The sequence below is a fragment of the Neofelis nebulosa genome, chromosome 8, assembly GCF_028018385.1.
Source record: "Neofelis nebulosa isolate mNeoNeb1 chromosome 8, mNeoNeb1.pri, whole genome shotgun sequence".
NCBI classification, from domain to species: Eukaryota; Metazoa; Chordata; class Mammalia; order Carnivora; family Felidae; genus Neofelis; species Neofelis nebulosa.
The window spans coordinates 90,963,126-90,978,521 of record NC_080789.1 but is presented as its reverse complement, the minus strand read 5'-3'; the positions used below and the strand labels follow the sequence as shown (position 1 = coordinate 90,978,521).

The 15,396-nt window shown below is 31.7% G+C and overlaps 1 protein-coding gene across 1 annotated transcript in view; it reads left to right on the top strand.

The window, feature by feature from the left end:
- Nucleotides 1-15,396, top strand: part of PIK3C2G (phosphatidylinositol-4-phosphate 3-kinase catalytic subunit type 2 gamma) — a 352,823-nt gene that overhangs the window by 41,994 nt on the left and 295,433 nt on the right. The gene's annotated exons all lie outside the window — the stretch shown is intronic.

Sequence of the window (15,396 nt, the reverse complement as noted above, 5' to 3'; positions counted from 1 at the left end):
TATTAGTATGCTGATTAAATACTGATTTTTAAAAATCACAGAGGATTTGAGTATAAGCATTACAACATTTTCATAAAAGAGTAACTTTCTTCATTTCTTTAGTCAGGAAGCTCTTAAAGCAATTAGAAAAGTCTGTTCTCATGTAGGTCAACTGCAAATACTTATTTGATAGAAAATTCACCTTCTCTTATTTGTATCACAATTATGCCTATTCTGAAATTCCTTAAAGACCAACCTTGAAAATATAACACAGCTTTAAAGGAGATATTTCTCTGCTGTTATTACACAGATATTCTAAATAGTAAAGTAAACTGAAGTAGTCGATAAAGTGGTTTGTCACATTTTTTCCTTGTGTTTCCATAAGTGTCTAAAGATTGACAAGTCTCATCAAAGTGTATTTCTTTTTAGATACCCATTGTTACTGTCATTACTATTCTACCATAATGTAGAATAATGCCAAATGTGTTTGAAAATAACTTGTCAGTAATTTGGTGAATTTAGCAATATTATCAGGAAATCCAGTCTTTTACTGTGCAATGTTAACTGTGACTGTTTAAGACATTATCTACCTTTCTGTATTCCATTTATAACAAAATAATAATATTTATATGTCATAGATATTTCATTGCATTAACTCACAGATATCCCCCTTCTCCCTTATGTATTTGCACCTACCCATTTATATACCCAATGACTGGGCTGCTACCTTCTTCCAATATATGGTTTTGACACTGTATACAAAGAGCAAGGAGAAATACTTGAGAAATGTAATCTTATACTTAATACTCATTAAAATTCAACTTCTGAATGTTTAGCCTCCAAATGTACATCTGGTCTTCAGCTAATGTCAAACATTAGATGCAAAAAATATGAAACATTATCAAGGGGCGCTTGGGTGGCTCAGTCGGTTAAGCATCCAACTCTTGATTTCGGCTCAGGTCATGATCTCTCGGTTCGTGGGCCTGAGCCCTGCGTCAGTTTCTGCACTGACAGAGCCGAGCCCACTTGGTATTCTCTCCCTCTCTTTCTGTCCCTCCTGTGCGTGAGCACATGCATGCTCTCTCTCTTTCTCTCTCTCTCTCTCTCTCTCTCTCTCTCTCAAAAATAAATTAACATGAAAAAAATTTTTAAAAAAAGTATCAAAATTTTATATTGAGTATTATCAGTAGGAAATAACATCCCACAAGTAAAAGTATTGAAGAGACAGAAATTTGGAAAAGTATAATGTGAATAAATTTATAATGACTTTGGCTTAATTACTGTTTCAAATGTGTAAGTTATCTATAATTAGCTCAACTGTGACTGCTAAAAATGTATGTAACATTTTTCTTTTTCTTGTTAATATAAACATACAGACTTCCTAAATGTTTTTATAGTCACTTATTTCTATCAAATATTTCATTTAATTGGGCTTTTATTAAGATAGTAATAAACAAGTAAATAAATAAATAAATAAATAAATAAATCAGGGATTTATTTACTATTTAAGATTAACATACTACCTCTTTGTTATGATTTTTTAAAATAAGCATAATATTCATTACTATTCTTTATAACATTTAAATCAGTAAGATTTTTTTGTTGTTTATTCCTATGAAATTTGTCAAAAAAACGTGCCCTTAAACACTTGGATATCTTTTCATAATGTTTTTCTACAGAAGGAACACAGGTAACACAAAATAAAGTAAATGATACAATAGGTAATAATTAATGCTCTAACAGTTATAGTACTACACTTCATCTGGAGTATTTGACTAGCTCTGATTGATAAAAATAATAATAATAGCCATTTATCAAGTGCATGTTATTTGGTTACCTCATATTGAGTAGACTTCTAAGTCTTATGACATTATCAGTGCAATAGATACTGCTTAACCCCTAGTTTATAGATGGGAAGTCTGAGGTTTTGTTGAAGATCACATAACTAGGAAGCTGGTAGAATGAAGCCTGAATTCAAACCCAGGTTTGGCTGCTTGCCCTGGGTCTGAACTATAAAACAATAGTGCAAAAGCTCTTGAAGAATATACAAGAAATAGCAAATAGGTTCTTCATGCTACAGCACATGGTAGAAAATATATGCAGTTTTGTGGGTGTCTGCAAGAATGGGGTACAGAGATTGTATTAGTCTACTTCAATTCCTACTGAGAACTACACACATACAAGACGAAGATGGGTTATATACAACCTTTGCCCTCTCCCTTGCCTAAAAATTCATAAAGCCCTGTAATCAGTTCTTACAATGCCCTTATCATGAAGGCATTATTAGCATTATTATACACCAACTGCTTGTAGATCACAGAAAGAGATTAATGGGAAGAATATGGAAACAGTGCAAAGAAAAATCAATGATAAACTTCTATTTGGAGAATAAATACTGAAGAAGAAATCAGTACCATGTGATAAAATGTTAATAGCTTTTGAATATAAAAAATACACTTAAATTTTGTTTTTAAAAAATAATTATCAAGAAAAAAACAGGCTAAAAATGTGAATAGCATGAATATAAATTCAATGGACAAGAAATTATTCAGGGGCACCTGAGCCACTGGGTGGCTCAGTCAGTTAAGCGTTGGGCTGTTGGTTTCAGCTCAGATCATGATCTCCCCATTTGTGAGACTGAGCCTCGAGTGGGGCTCTGCACTGACAGCGTGGAGCCTGCTTGGGATTTTCTCTCACCCTCTGTCTCTGCTCATTCCCTGGTCCTGCTCTCTCTCACTCTCACTCTCTCTCTCAAAATAATAAACATTAAAAAAGAAATTATTTAGAGTTTGATCTAAGAACAAACATCCAATTAAGACAACGAAATACCATTTTTGCCCATCAAATTCTTAAAATATGATGAAATTCATTTGGAAATGGACAATATGTAAACAGATGCTAGAAATACACATTGATATAGCACTTGCTGAAGAGAATTTTGTCAAAAATGTGTTAAAAGTCTGTAGAAACATGTTTTAAACTGATGGATCATCTGTTTCAGCAATTCTGCCTCTATGAATACCTCTAAGTAACAATTATAATTATACAAAATGACCTAGTTATAAAGCATATTTACCATAACATAATTTCTAATATTAGCAACAATGACAATGAAAACTGGAAAAAAATGAAATCTCCAGTAGTACTCCAAAATAGTGGTAAAACAGGTCATGAGCATAATTTTATTATAATATGGCACAGAATTTATAAATCAATAAAAAATATAGCATCATATGAAATAAAAACATGTATCATACCTTTAAAAGGTGAAAGGTATCTTTTCAAATAACATTTAAATATATTAATTTTTGTCACAAGTAAATTTCTATTTGGAAAAGAAGAAATCTTATACACTAAAATGTTAAAGTAGTTACTTACACCTTGAAAAAGGACTACAATAAAAATGATATTTACTCATTTCTTTTTTAATTTACAAAACATCTATGATAAACCTGCCTTTTTTACTATTAGGAGATTAAAGAAATAAATTATTCCTCATTGAGATGAAAATAATAACAACAGTAAAAATAACAACAGTAAAATCTACTTCACTTGTTAAAAGTCTTTTATGGACTAGAATTTTCATATGTAGTACCATTCACTCTCATATAAGAAAAGCATGATTATATCCATTTTACAGATGGGAATATTGAAGCAAAGAGAAATTACATGACTTCCTAAAGGTTGTGAAATTTGGAAGCAGCAAAGTGGATAGCATAAGTCTACCTGGCTATGAAGCCCAAACCTTTCTAATGTATAACAAAGTCTCCTTCATAATGAAGGGCCACTTGAAAATAAAAATTATGGGGATAACGTTTTATTAGAGATAATGAACATTAATTTGGGCTGTAAACATGGGTTTATAATCCAACATACAGAATTTGGGTCAAACACAAGAAAAAGAAACCATAGTTTACAGAACAATCATGTTCTGACATATTTAAATTTTTAAAAATCTTTAATCAGAGACATTTTGAAGTGATTAGACTAAAATAAAGGAAAATCACAATCACTAAAGGTGGGCTTGTTCAATTTCATTTTTTTTTTTTTTTGTAATTTAAATCTAAGTTAGTTAACACATAGTGTAATAATAGTTCAGGAGTAGAACCACTCCTGCAGCCCAGGAATAAATCCCACTTGATTGTGGTAAATTATTCATTTAATGTATTGTCAGATTTAGTTTGCTAGTATTAAATTTCTGATTAGACAAAAATATTGTTTTGGAATTTTGACACTCTTTAAGCAAATAAATATCTTCAAAACAAATGCTGCCCACAATTGATAATGCTACGGTATCACTGTTGCTTTGGCAAAATGAGTTTAACTTTCTTTAACATCAACTTATCTTTTAAATAATTTATTTCTAATGTATTTGTTCTAGTTTACAAATGAGCTATAGTATTACATTTTAGTAATCTTTAATTCCAGATTTAAAATTTTACTGAGCCTCTATTAATCTTTTCAGGGTATATAGATTGCTTTGAGCTCCTGTGGAGTGTAGGTCTAAATACATAAAAAATATAATGTAGTTGTCGGAGTGCCTGTGTGGCTCAGTCAGTTAAGCATCCGACTCTTGACTTCAGCTCAGGTCGTGATCTCAAGGTCATGAGACTGAGTCTTTGAGTTGGCTCCTCAGTGGACGTGGAGTCTGCTTGATTTTCTCCCTCTCCCTCTCTCTGTCTCTGTCTCTCTCTCAATCTCACCTTCTCGCCCTGTCCCAATTGTGCCCACACACTCTCTATCTCTTTCTCAAAAAATAAATAAATAAATACATAAATACAGACATAAACACATAAATAAATAGAAGTATATGGTTGTTAATATATAGTGAACTAAGAAGTAGAGAGTATTCTCTCTGCTACTGCCCTAGCATAAAAACACCACCACCAACAAAACAAAACACTATTATTTTTGTGGGATGATGCAGAAATAATATTTTTCTCATATTAAGTTCTCCTTATGTTATCAGAAATATGCAATTTTAATCTGTCCTGGATTATAAAGATAGAGATAAATTATATTTAGTTGCCACTTTTGCAATTTTTCATCTACGTTAGACCAGATAAAGAAAGACAAATACTTAAAATTTAAACTTCTTGGTTTCTTTTAGTTGGTATATTTGTCTGTCAAAATAGTCCCAATAAGTAACTACCTCATGAACCAACCAAGTTTTGAGGAAGTAGCTAGGACTTTTTGTTAGCACAATTAAAATGTAAATGGTCAGGATACTTTTCATAACTTTGTTAATAAGTATATTCATGATACTCTATTTATGTTTCCTCCTTAGGTTATACTTTGCTATTTTATTGGACTCACCTGTCTTTAGAGGCCCAGGGATATTAATAACATAATAATTTAGACTCTATGAAAAAAAATTTACATATTTTTCCCAAACAGTACATTTTTGTACACTGAACAAAAGTGAATTTAATCAACAAAGCAAATAAGATGTTATTTATATTTTTGGGGTGCCTGGGTGGCTCAGTCAGTTAAGCTTCCAACTTTGGCTCAGGTCATGATCTCACGGTTCATGAATTTGAGCCCTGTGCCTGCTTTGGATTCTGTGTCTCCCTCTCTCTCTGCCTCTCCCCTGCTCATGCTCTCTCTCTCGCTTGCTCTCTCTCTCAAAAATAAATATTTATTAAAAATTTAAAGAACATTAAAAATTGTTTTAATTAAAGAAAAAGATGTTATTTATATTTTGTAACATATTGCAAAATAAAGAAAGAGAACTTTCCTAGCAAGTCCATATTCCCTTTTTTAATTTTTTTAAATGTTTATTTAGTTTTGAGAGCAGTATTGCTCTCACTTTTGCTCTGGCTCTCTCCCTCCTTGTTATTAAATGTTTCTATAAACACAGGAACTCACTTTAATAGCATGTCCCCACAACTATTCTCAAAAATGAGAAGGTTCCTGACCTCTTACACCTGGATATCATGTATTTACCAGGTACTTCAACATTATCAAATAGTTTCATTAGCTACAGTATTCTCCTTAAAAAATTGCTTTATACATGGTTTTAAGTACTATATTACGAACAAAGAAAAAATTAAAGAATTAGGACAGAAACTATCCACTTTCTCATAAGGCTCAAGTTAGCTTCATACAAAATTGTTAGCAATACAAAGTACAGAATACTAAAACTGTACATTGCAGTCAAAAAATTAAATAGAGAAATAATAGAAAAATAAAAGTAATCTTGTACATTCAAAACACATTAACATCTCCCATCATGTTCCTGGTCTGTAGACCTCAAATTAATTACAATAGTTGGAATGTCCTGGGTAATTTCATTTCCCCATTTCTCATGATCTTATCCAGCAGACAGACCCCATCGGGCAAATACAGTGGCAGGTTGAGGACAGGAACAACTACCTTTTTTTCTTTCCTGTTAGATGCAGTACAGATACAAAACCCAGTGTGCCTGGTTCTTGTTTCTTTCCAGGGAGCAACAAGATTTGTACCTTCACCTGCACTCGTAACCATCTCACATGACCTTTTTCTTCATAAATGTATTTGTAATATATGAAGCATAATGTTACTTCATAATTGTACCCCTTAGTATCCAGCCCAACATTTACTAGGAGTACAGGTTTTTCATGTGATGTAAGTAATTTCTTCTCTCACAAGTCATGCTATATGTTTTACTTCCTTTTTTTTTTTTTTTTAGTATTTTTTTTTATTTATTTATTTTTTAATATATGAAATTTACTGTCAAATTGGTTTCCATACAACACCCAGTGCTCATCCCAAAAGGTGCCCTCCTCAATACCCATCACCCACCCTGCCCTCCCTCCCACCCCCCATCAACCCTCAGTTTGTTCTCAGTTTTTAACTTTCTAATTCAACTTAAAAATAATGTTTCTTAGGTGCTGCATGAAACAATAAAATTTACTATGCTTAAAAGCTTTTATTGAATAAATCATGACTGCACCGTCAGTAGTAAACCACAAGTGCTGCATAAGAAGAAACTGAATAATCTTTCTGGAAAATTCTGCTTGAGCCTATTGCTTACATTTATGACCAGGTGTTTTTTTTTTTGTTTTTTTTTTTAATTTTTTTTTTTTCAACGTTTTTTATTTAGTTTTTGGGACAGAGAGAGACAGAGCATGAACGGGGGAGGGGCAGAGAGAGAGGGAGACACAGAATCGGAAACAGGCTCCAGGCTCCGAGCCATCAGCCCAGAGCCCGACGCGGGGCTCGAACTCACGGACCGCGAGATCGTGACCTGGCTGAAGTCGGACGCTTAACCGACTGCGCCACCCAGGCGCCCCTATGACCAGGTGTTTTATCAATGATTTAAACAAAACAAAACTGTTCTATATGATTTAATTGACTTTTGTCAAAGAATGCTAGAACCCAGAGTGCTAAAAATGTAAAAAGAAAAAAGAAAAACCTATGGTAATTAAAAATCTTACTTTGAAATTGCCTTATATATTATTTTTGTCATACATATTCTTTTTTAAAAGACATTTTTAATGTTTATTTATTTTTGAGAGAGAGAGACAGAGTGTAAGCAGGGGAGGGGCAGAGACACAGAATCCGAAGCAGGCTCCATATATAGTTATATATATTCTTAAATCTAAATTTAAAAGGCTGTATCCACGTCTTTATTCATTAGCAGCATTGATTAATTTGATCTAGTTATCTACTAGGGAATCCCTTTTCTCTCTTCTGACCTTTCCCAGTTGAGAAAATCTTAAATAACCTTCGATTAGAGTGAGCCCTAGTTTTAGAATTTAACCTATGCTTGCCTCTCTAAACCATGACATTTAACTTTTCCTATTCATGGTTCCCCTGAAAGCAAAATAACAATAAAATTGAGGATCACTGGTTGAGGAAAACGATGTACCACTGATATTTATTTATGCTGAGTAGCAAGTAACAATTTAAGCATAAAATCCAGGGTGTTTTCATTGGTTACAAAGCATACTAGAATTAAGGATTATGACAGAAGTAACATGATCAACATTTCTAAGTGGCAAATATGGAAGGAATATGTGTGTACTTGTGTGTGCACAGAACACACATAAATACTTGAAAAATATTCTCTGGAGTGCTATGGTATTATTAATATTTTAATATTTTGTTATATTCACCTTATATTTCTTAGTAAACATAAGTATTAAAAAGCAGCTTAATTGCTAAATTTCCTTAAAGAAATATATTTAATAGCTCTAGCAATACTGGATTTCAACATTTATAAAATCAAATGAACATAATTTTGTTCTATATATGACCATAATATTTCACAATTTATAAAATCAAATGAATGTAATTTTTTTCTCTATATGACCATAATATTTCACAATACATCTCTGTGACTATTTCCTACACATAAGAATAAAGAATATTTAAACCTAACTAGGTTATCCTATAAAATAAGGACTTGTATGTACTTATTCCAATAAAACAATAATGTTTGTAAATGTGAGTTTACAAGGAGTGCTTAAGCTGATGGGAATCAGTATTCATAGGTCGAACATTATTTAGGATTAGGATGTCTTTTTTGCCCATAAGACACATTCGAGGTTATTTGCATATCATTTTTTGGTGTTAAGGTCATTAATCTCTCCTTAAATAAACATTCTGCTATAGAAATACTTTAAAATAACATGAGCTACTTATGAATAGGAAATAGAAGTAATTATGTGCAAGGATTCAGATTGTGGTGTTCATTTTATTTTTTTTTTTTTTTTATTTTTTTTTTTTTTTTAATTTATTTTTGGGACAGAGAGAGACAAAGCATGAACGGGGGAGGGGCAGAGAGAGAGGGAGACACAGAATCCGAAACAGGCTCCAGGCTCCGAGCTGTCAGCACAGAGCCCGACGCGGGGCTCGAACTCACGGACCGCGAGATCGTGACCTGGCTGAAGTCGGCCGCTTAACCGACTGCGCCACCCAGGCGCCCCAATGTGGTGTTCATTTTAAATGACAGGTATACTCATAACAGTTCTGAAGATAGTGACTAACACATAGATGGAATCCAATACTTGTTGAGAGAACAAATAAGTGCATGTGCAGAATTCTGACTTACTCGTATATATGAAGAAAAACTAAACTTTTTATTGTATCATAAAGACTCAGTTCATTTAACAAAGTTTTTTACATGAATGTTCAATGAAACTACTAAGCACCCAATTTAAAATGTTACCAGATTGAGAAAAAACATCATTGGTATAATCTGAAGTAGATAATTCCAATGTTCACCTTAGAGGTATAGTAATACCTAAATATGGGATTTCTCTTAGTGCTCAAGTCCTGTTCTCCAAAATTACCCATCGTAGTGGCAATATTTTTTGTTCTCTTTCTCTTGGGATGGTAGGCTTTCTTCCTATATTTCCTGATACCTAGAGTCATCAAACACAAATCAGTTTTTCCTTATTCAACTTACTCATTAAATTCTGTATACCAACCTTTCTATTCTTGAATGCTTTGTTTTTATTTTTCTCTCTTCTATTTCCTCTAAATCAGCTCTGTCCAACGGACATGTAACGTGGGCCACATAATTAAGTTTTCTACTAGCCACTTGAAAAACACATAAAAAGAAACTTGTAGAAATAAATTTTAATACATATTTTATTTACTTAACTCAAATATTTAACCAAAATTATTTCAACATGTAATCACAATTTTAAAAATACTGAGATGTTTTACATTCCTTTTTTTTGTGCTAAGTCTTCAAAATTCAAAGTGTATTTTATGCTTAGAGCACATCTGAATTCAGACTAGTGACATATTAAGTGTTCAATAGCCACATGTGTCTAGTGGTTACAAACAAATGATTGAAATGGTGGTCTTGCCAAGAAGAGTGATGGCAAAGTGATGAATAGTAGTTTATAGCTCTTAGAAAGTGCTATGGTTAATGGAGACTCTGTAAGATCAGAGACTTAATCTTAAGTGACAATTCTAGGACAATAATAGTTTTGTTATTGTTAACATACCTAAAAAGGACTGTTAGTATTTTAAACATGATACCTGAAAAAATGAGGTACTGAATACAATCTCTTCTGCAATATATGTTACTGTAACATAAATTAGCTTATTCATAGAAGTTACCTTACTACATGTAAAACATTCTGGCATATTAATGTATTGTTCTGTTAAATAACAGTGGCTGAATGCAAAGCATTCAGGAAGTTGCTGAGGCAGTGACCACTGACCATTCACCAAACATGCATTCTTTTTCTCACCTTGGCCTCGGGCTGTCTTGAAAATGTTTATTGCAGAATTTTCCACAATTTTTGGGCACTTTTGCTCTTGCTTCTGTATTCAGAAGCATCAAACTTTCTCATATTCACTTCTAACCAAATAAAGCCAACTCTTTTACTTACTATGATACTTCTTTATATTTTTTAAATTAGTGTGTCTTTTAAAAACTGTCCTGATTTTTTTAAGATTTGTGTATGTAGGGGCGCCTGGTGGCTCAGTTAAGCATCCAACTACAGTTCAGGTCATGATCTTGCGGTTTGTGAGTTCAAGCCCCGTGTGGGGCCATGTGCTGAAAGCTCAGAACCTGGAGCCTGCTTCAGATTTGTGTCTTCCTCTCTCTCTCCCCCTCCCCCCCACCTAGAATAAATAAACATCAAAAAAAAATTTTTTTAAAGATTTGTGTATGTATGTGCATGTGCGCTCTGGTTAGAGACCTTATTGATTTGACTGGTCTCTTCCAACCCTTTTTTCCCAAGAGACCTCTTATTTTTAGCCCACAATTTGCAAAACACCTCACTGCACCCTTATATGGATAGAAACACATGGAAAAAAAGAAACACGTGTATCACATTATACCAAGAATGCTTGAATCTATAAGTAAGTTTTATGTGTGCTATTTTTACTTCAAATATTTATGTTCTAATCTCTGATCTTATTTTGTCAATATAAGTGTCCTTATTTGCAAAATGAGATATCTGGACCAGAACTGTACTTCTTTTCCAGTTTTTGAGATCTTTTTCATGCAAAACCATACATGATATTCCCACAATTAGAATGATGATATAGATCTTCAGGACTAAATTAGTATATTAAAATGCAAATCTACCTACCTGCCCACCAAAATTCTCATGAAAGGACAGGAAAAAATATTACTACAAAACCTGGTAAAACAAGAAGAGTGATAGCATGGGAAGGAGGAAACAGTTGCAAGGGGATTGTGGAGCTCCTAGATAAAATGTTGAAAGATACTTAAAATAGGAGGGACTTGAGACATTAATTTGATAGCTTTATAAAAAACAAGACGATTTCCTAAGGAATGATGAATTTTCAAAATTAGCTCAATGAGAGAAGTATAAAAGTAAAAATAATGCGCAGTGGGGAGTGAAAGTTAGTTTTTAGTTAAACTGCAACAAACCTTCAAGGACTAGAGATTTCTCAATTATAGAAACGGTTCCAGGACAGAGAAAAAGGTACATGCAGTTTACAAGTCTGACCTAATTATGATGCCTAAAACAAGTAAAGATAACAAAATGTTAAAATTATAGGCCTCACTAAGTTTTGACATATACAAAAAAACCTTTAAAACTTGCAAATTAAACCTACTACGGGGACAAGTCTACATAAAAATGTAAAGATAATTTTAAATTAGGAAAATCTATCAATGTAATTAATACATTAACATATTCAAGAAAAAATGATCTTCTCACTGTGATGCACCTAACAGATACAGAAAACCCGTCTGATAAATTTGAAACTTATTTATAATTTTTTTAAAATTCTTAATACAATAGAACAGGAAAAGTATAAACCAGGAATACAGAGCGAATACATCCAATGATTAATCCTTTGAGGCATTTCCGATAAAAGCAAGAAAAAGAGAAGGATGTCTACCATCATTGCTACTATTCAACAGTGTGCCTCATATCCTATACATCACAGTAAGATAAGAAAACAAAAGGAAGAAAACATATTGGAAAGCGACAGACAAAACAATGATTATTTTTAAAGAAAATAATTTTCTGTTAGAAAATCCAAAATAATCAACTGAAAACCATTAGGTATTACAACAGGATTCCACCAGATAAATCAACATATAAAGCCAACTAATAAATACTGTGAAAAAAAAAAAACTCTGACTTAGAACAGAATCTATAAAATATCTTGCAAAAAGCATATGTGTAAGAACGATTGGAAAGAAAACTAACACTTTACTCAAGGGCATAAAAGAGAATTAGAGTGTATGTAGAAATATACTTATCCTTAAGGAGTAGATTCAATATTATAAAAATACCAATTCTTTTTATATAATTCCATAAATTAAATATAAGTCTGCACTATATTAGCATTTTATCCTTAGCATTGGCACACTAATTCTAAAATTGTTCTGGAAGAGAAACCGTGCAAAAATAGATAATATAATTTTTTTAAATGGTGACTTTCAATTCCACACTTCAAAATATGCTTCAATTAAATAATTGAAGCATCTGTTATTGGCACAGGAATAGATATATAGATTAAAGGAATACTTATAGTCCAGAAATCAGATATCTATGAAAATTGGTCATGTGATGAATACAACAGGTCACAGATGAAAAGACATCCTCTTTAGAGGTGTTCAATAAAATTGCCAGTATATTGGAAAAATGTCTAAAATTGGAACTATGCATCACTCTTTACTCAACAAATGCATTTCAGATGGATTCTATATAAGGACATAAGTATAAAAAACAAAAAAAGAGTGTTGCTCTGAAAAAAAATTACGCTTAATTCTTTTTTTTAATGTTTATTTATTTGTTTTGATAGAAAGAGAAAGCATGTGTGTGGGGGGGGGGGGGGTGCGGGGGAGCAGAGAGAGAGAGGGAGAGAGAGAATCCCAAGCAGACTCTGGGCTGTCAGTGCAGAGTCCAAGGATGGGTTCAATTCCACAAACTGTGAGATTATGAACTGAGCCAAAATCAAGAAATTTGGACACGTGATGGACTGAGCCACCCAGGCACACCTAAATTGAATTCTTTATAACAACTGATAAAAAGGAATTACTAAAAACTATTACTGCTGAATTAAATGTGGAAGAAACAACTTTAAATGATTAGAGCAATAATTATAAAAATCTAAACCAGTTCTTTATTCAGGTTGTTCCTCAAGTTCAAGTACATGCTTTTTATAAAGAATGTGGAACTAGAAGTTAAAGATAATTACTTGTAGGTTTGGTTTATGCCAGAAAGAAGATATAAAATTGTAATCAATAGACCCTTCATCCTATATCAAAGTCTTCCTTTACTCTGATACCAAACTTAGGCAATTGAGAGTCTATTTAGATATTTTTAGTTAAAAATAGAATGTTTTCAGACATCTGTCTTTTTTATAATTCCCATCTCTAACTTTGTTTTACTTACACTTTTCTTGATTTCATCAGTTAAGTGATAAGAGAATCTAGACCTACAATTCATACAGTCCCCATTTGGACATTTGGAGGGCAATTGGAGGGCAATGTGGGAGAACCAAACTGATGTCATATTTAGGTCCTAAGGCTTATTTGAGAATGTGATGTACACAGTGATTAAATTGAGGTTACAGTGGAAAAAATAAGATACATGTTATTTAAATATTAGGTAACCACTGGAAGATTAAAAAAATATATATATATAAAAAATATAAATATAAATATTTATATAAAATATAAATATAACTATATATAAATAATATATGTATATATAAATATAAAATTTTATATAAATATAAAAATAAAAAATATAAATATAAAAATATATTTATGTCTCCAAGCCTCTAAAGATAAAGAAGAGACTCAAAGAAGATTCAGTAACCTCAACAAATGAAAGAAAACAATAAAAACTCATAGTTAATATAAACAGCAATAACAGCAGAAGGCATTGCTATGGGTGAAATAGTTTAAATTTTGATTAAAAAAGTCTTAGAAAGTAAGTTAAAAAATATTTAGCTATAGGCTAGAGACACAAGTAAAATAAAATGATTTCATTTTTAACAGAAAAATATATGTATTTAGCTTACATAAATAAATAAAATAATAAATAAATAATATAAATATATATAATATACAAATATATATATTTAAATATATATATTTAAATAAAAAATATATATTTATATATAAATATATATTTAAATAAAAATATATATATATTATAAATATATATATAAATATATATAAAATATACATAAATATAAATAAATAAATATATAAATATATAAATATAAATATATATAATTATATTTATATATATAAATATATTTATATATAAATATATATAATTATATAAATATATAAATATATATAAATATTTATATAAATAAATATAAAATAAATATAAATATAAATATAAATATAAATAAATAAATAAATGTCTTTATTTCAGCTTACAAAAAAGTGCCATAAACTCTGAGTAAACTATTCTTCTGGAAAAAGGGAAAGAGGAGAATTTTTCTTATCTGTTTTGTTTCCCACAGCTTAGTACAATTCAGAAGTTTCCCATAATGTAACATAAAAAAGAGAGAGAGAGATGAATTATAGGGGTAAAAAAGAGACTTACAAACTCTGGTAATTACCCAAAATCTGATAACTACTCAGATCCTGCCACACACACACACACACAGACACACACACATGCACAAACACACAAAGAGTGAAGGCAAGATAAGGGAAGAACTAGATCCTACTTTTAGAAAGGGGTACAATTGGCAAATTTAGTAAATGAAAATATAGGCTTTCCAGTTAAATTTCAGTTTCAAAAAATCCCAAATTTTGAAATTATATATCAAACAGTACATGAGACATACCTATACTAAAAAATATATTCACTATTACTGAAATTCTTATTTATTGGCCATCTTCTATTTTATTTGGAAGCCCTAGTAAGGGGTATACATACAAATGGGTGAAGAAAAAAAAAAGTTAGTTCAAGAAAGCAGCAACCATATCTGAGACTAAGTCTCTAGACTGGGGTCCAGCCTTCAACACACGAGGAATTCTGATAGCAAGGTGGTCCACTACTCTTAAAATGTTTCCCAGAATAGGAATAGGAAAACAGGACTCTGCATGGAAAGAGGAGTTGGGGGTGGGAAGTGAAAGGAGAGGAACTTGAGTCCATGTGATAGAATATGGAGAATGCCCTTGCTGCAGAACTTGGTCAGTGAGGAAGGCAGGAACTCAGGGAATACACATGCCATGCCTTATGTGTAGACTAGCAGCAGAAATAACTCAAGGAACAATACAGGGAGTACTGGGACAGAAATCTAACAGGGGCTGTGGGAATGAGGTGTAAAACAAATGTTATGGATACCAACATTCACCATTTAGGGAGTGGATAGGTGTTGGGTCTTCTTAAAAAAGATATCAGTTGTCAAAATAAGAACATTTATAGAAAATTTACTAGCTATCAACTGAGTAATGCTTTATTTCTCTGTCACTGTTGGGAATAACCGATCCCAAATGTTTAGTGAATTTTC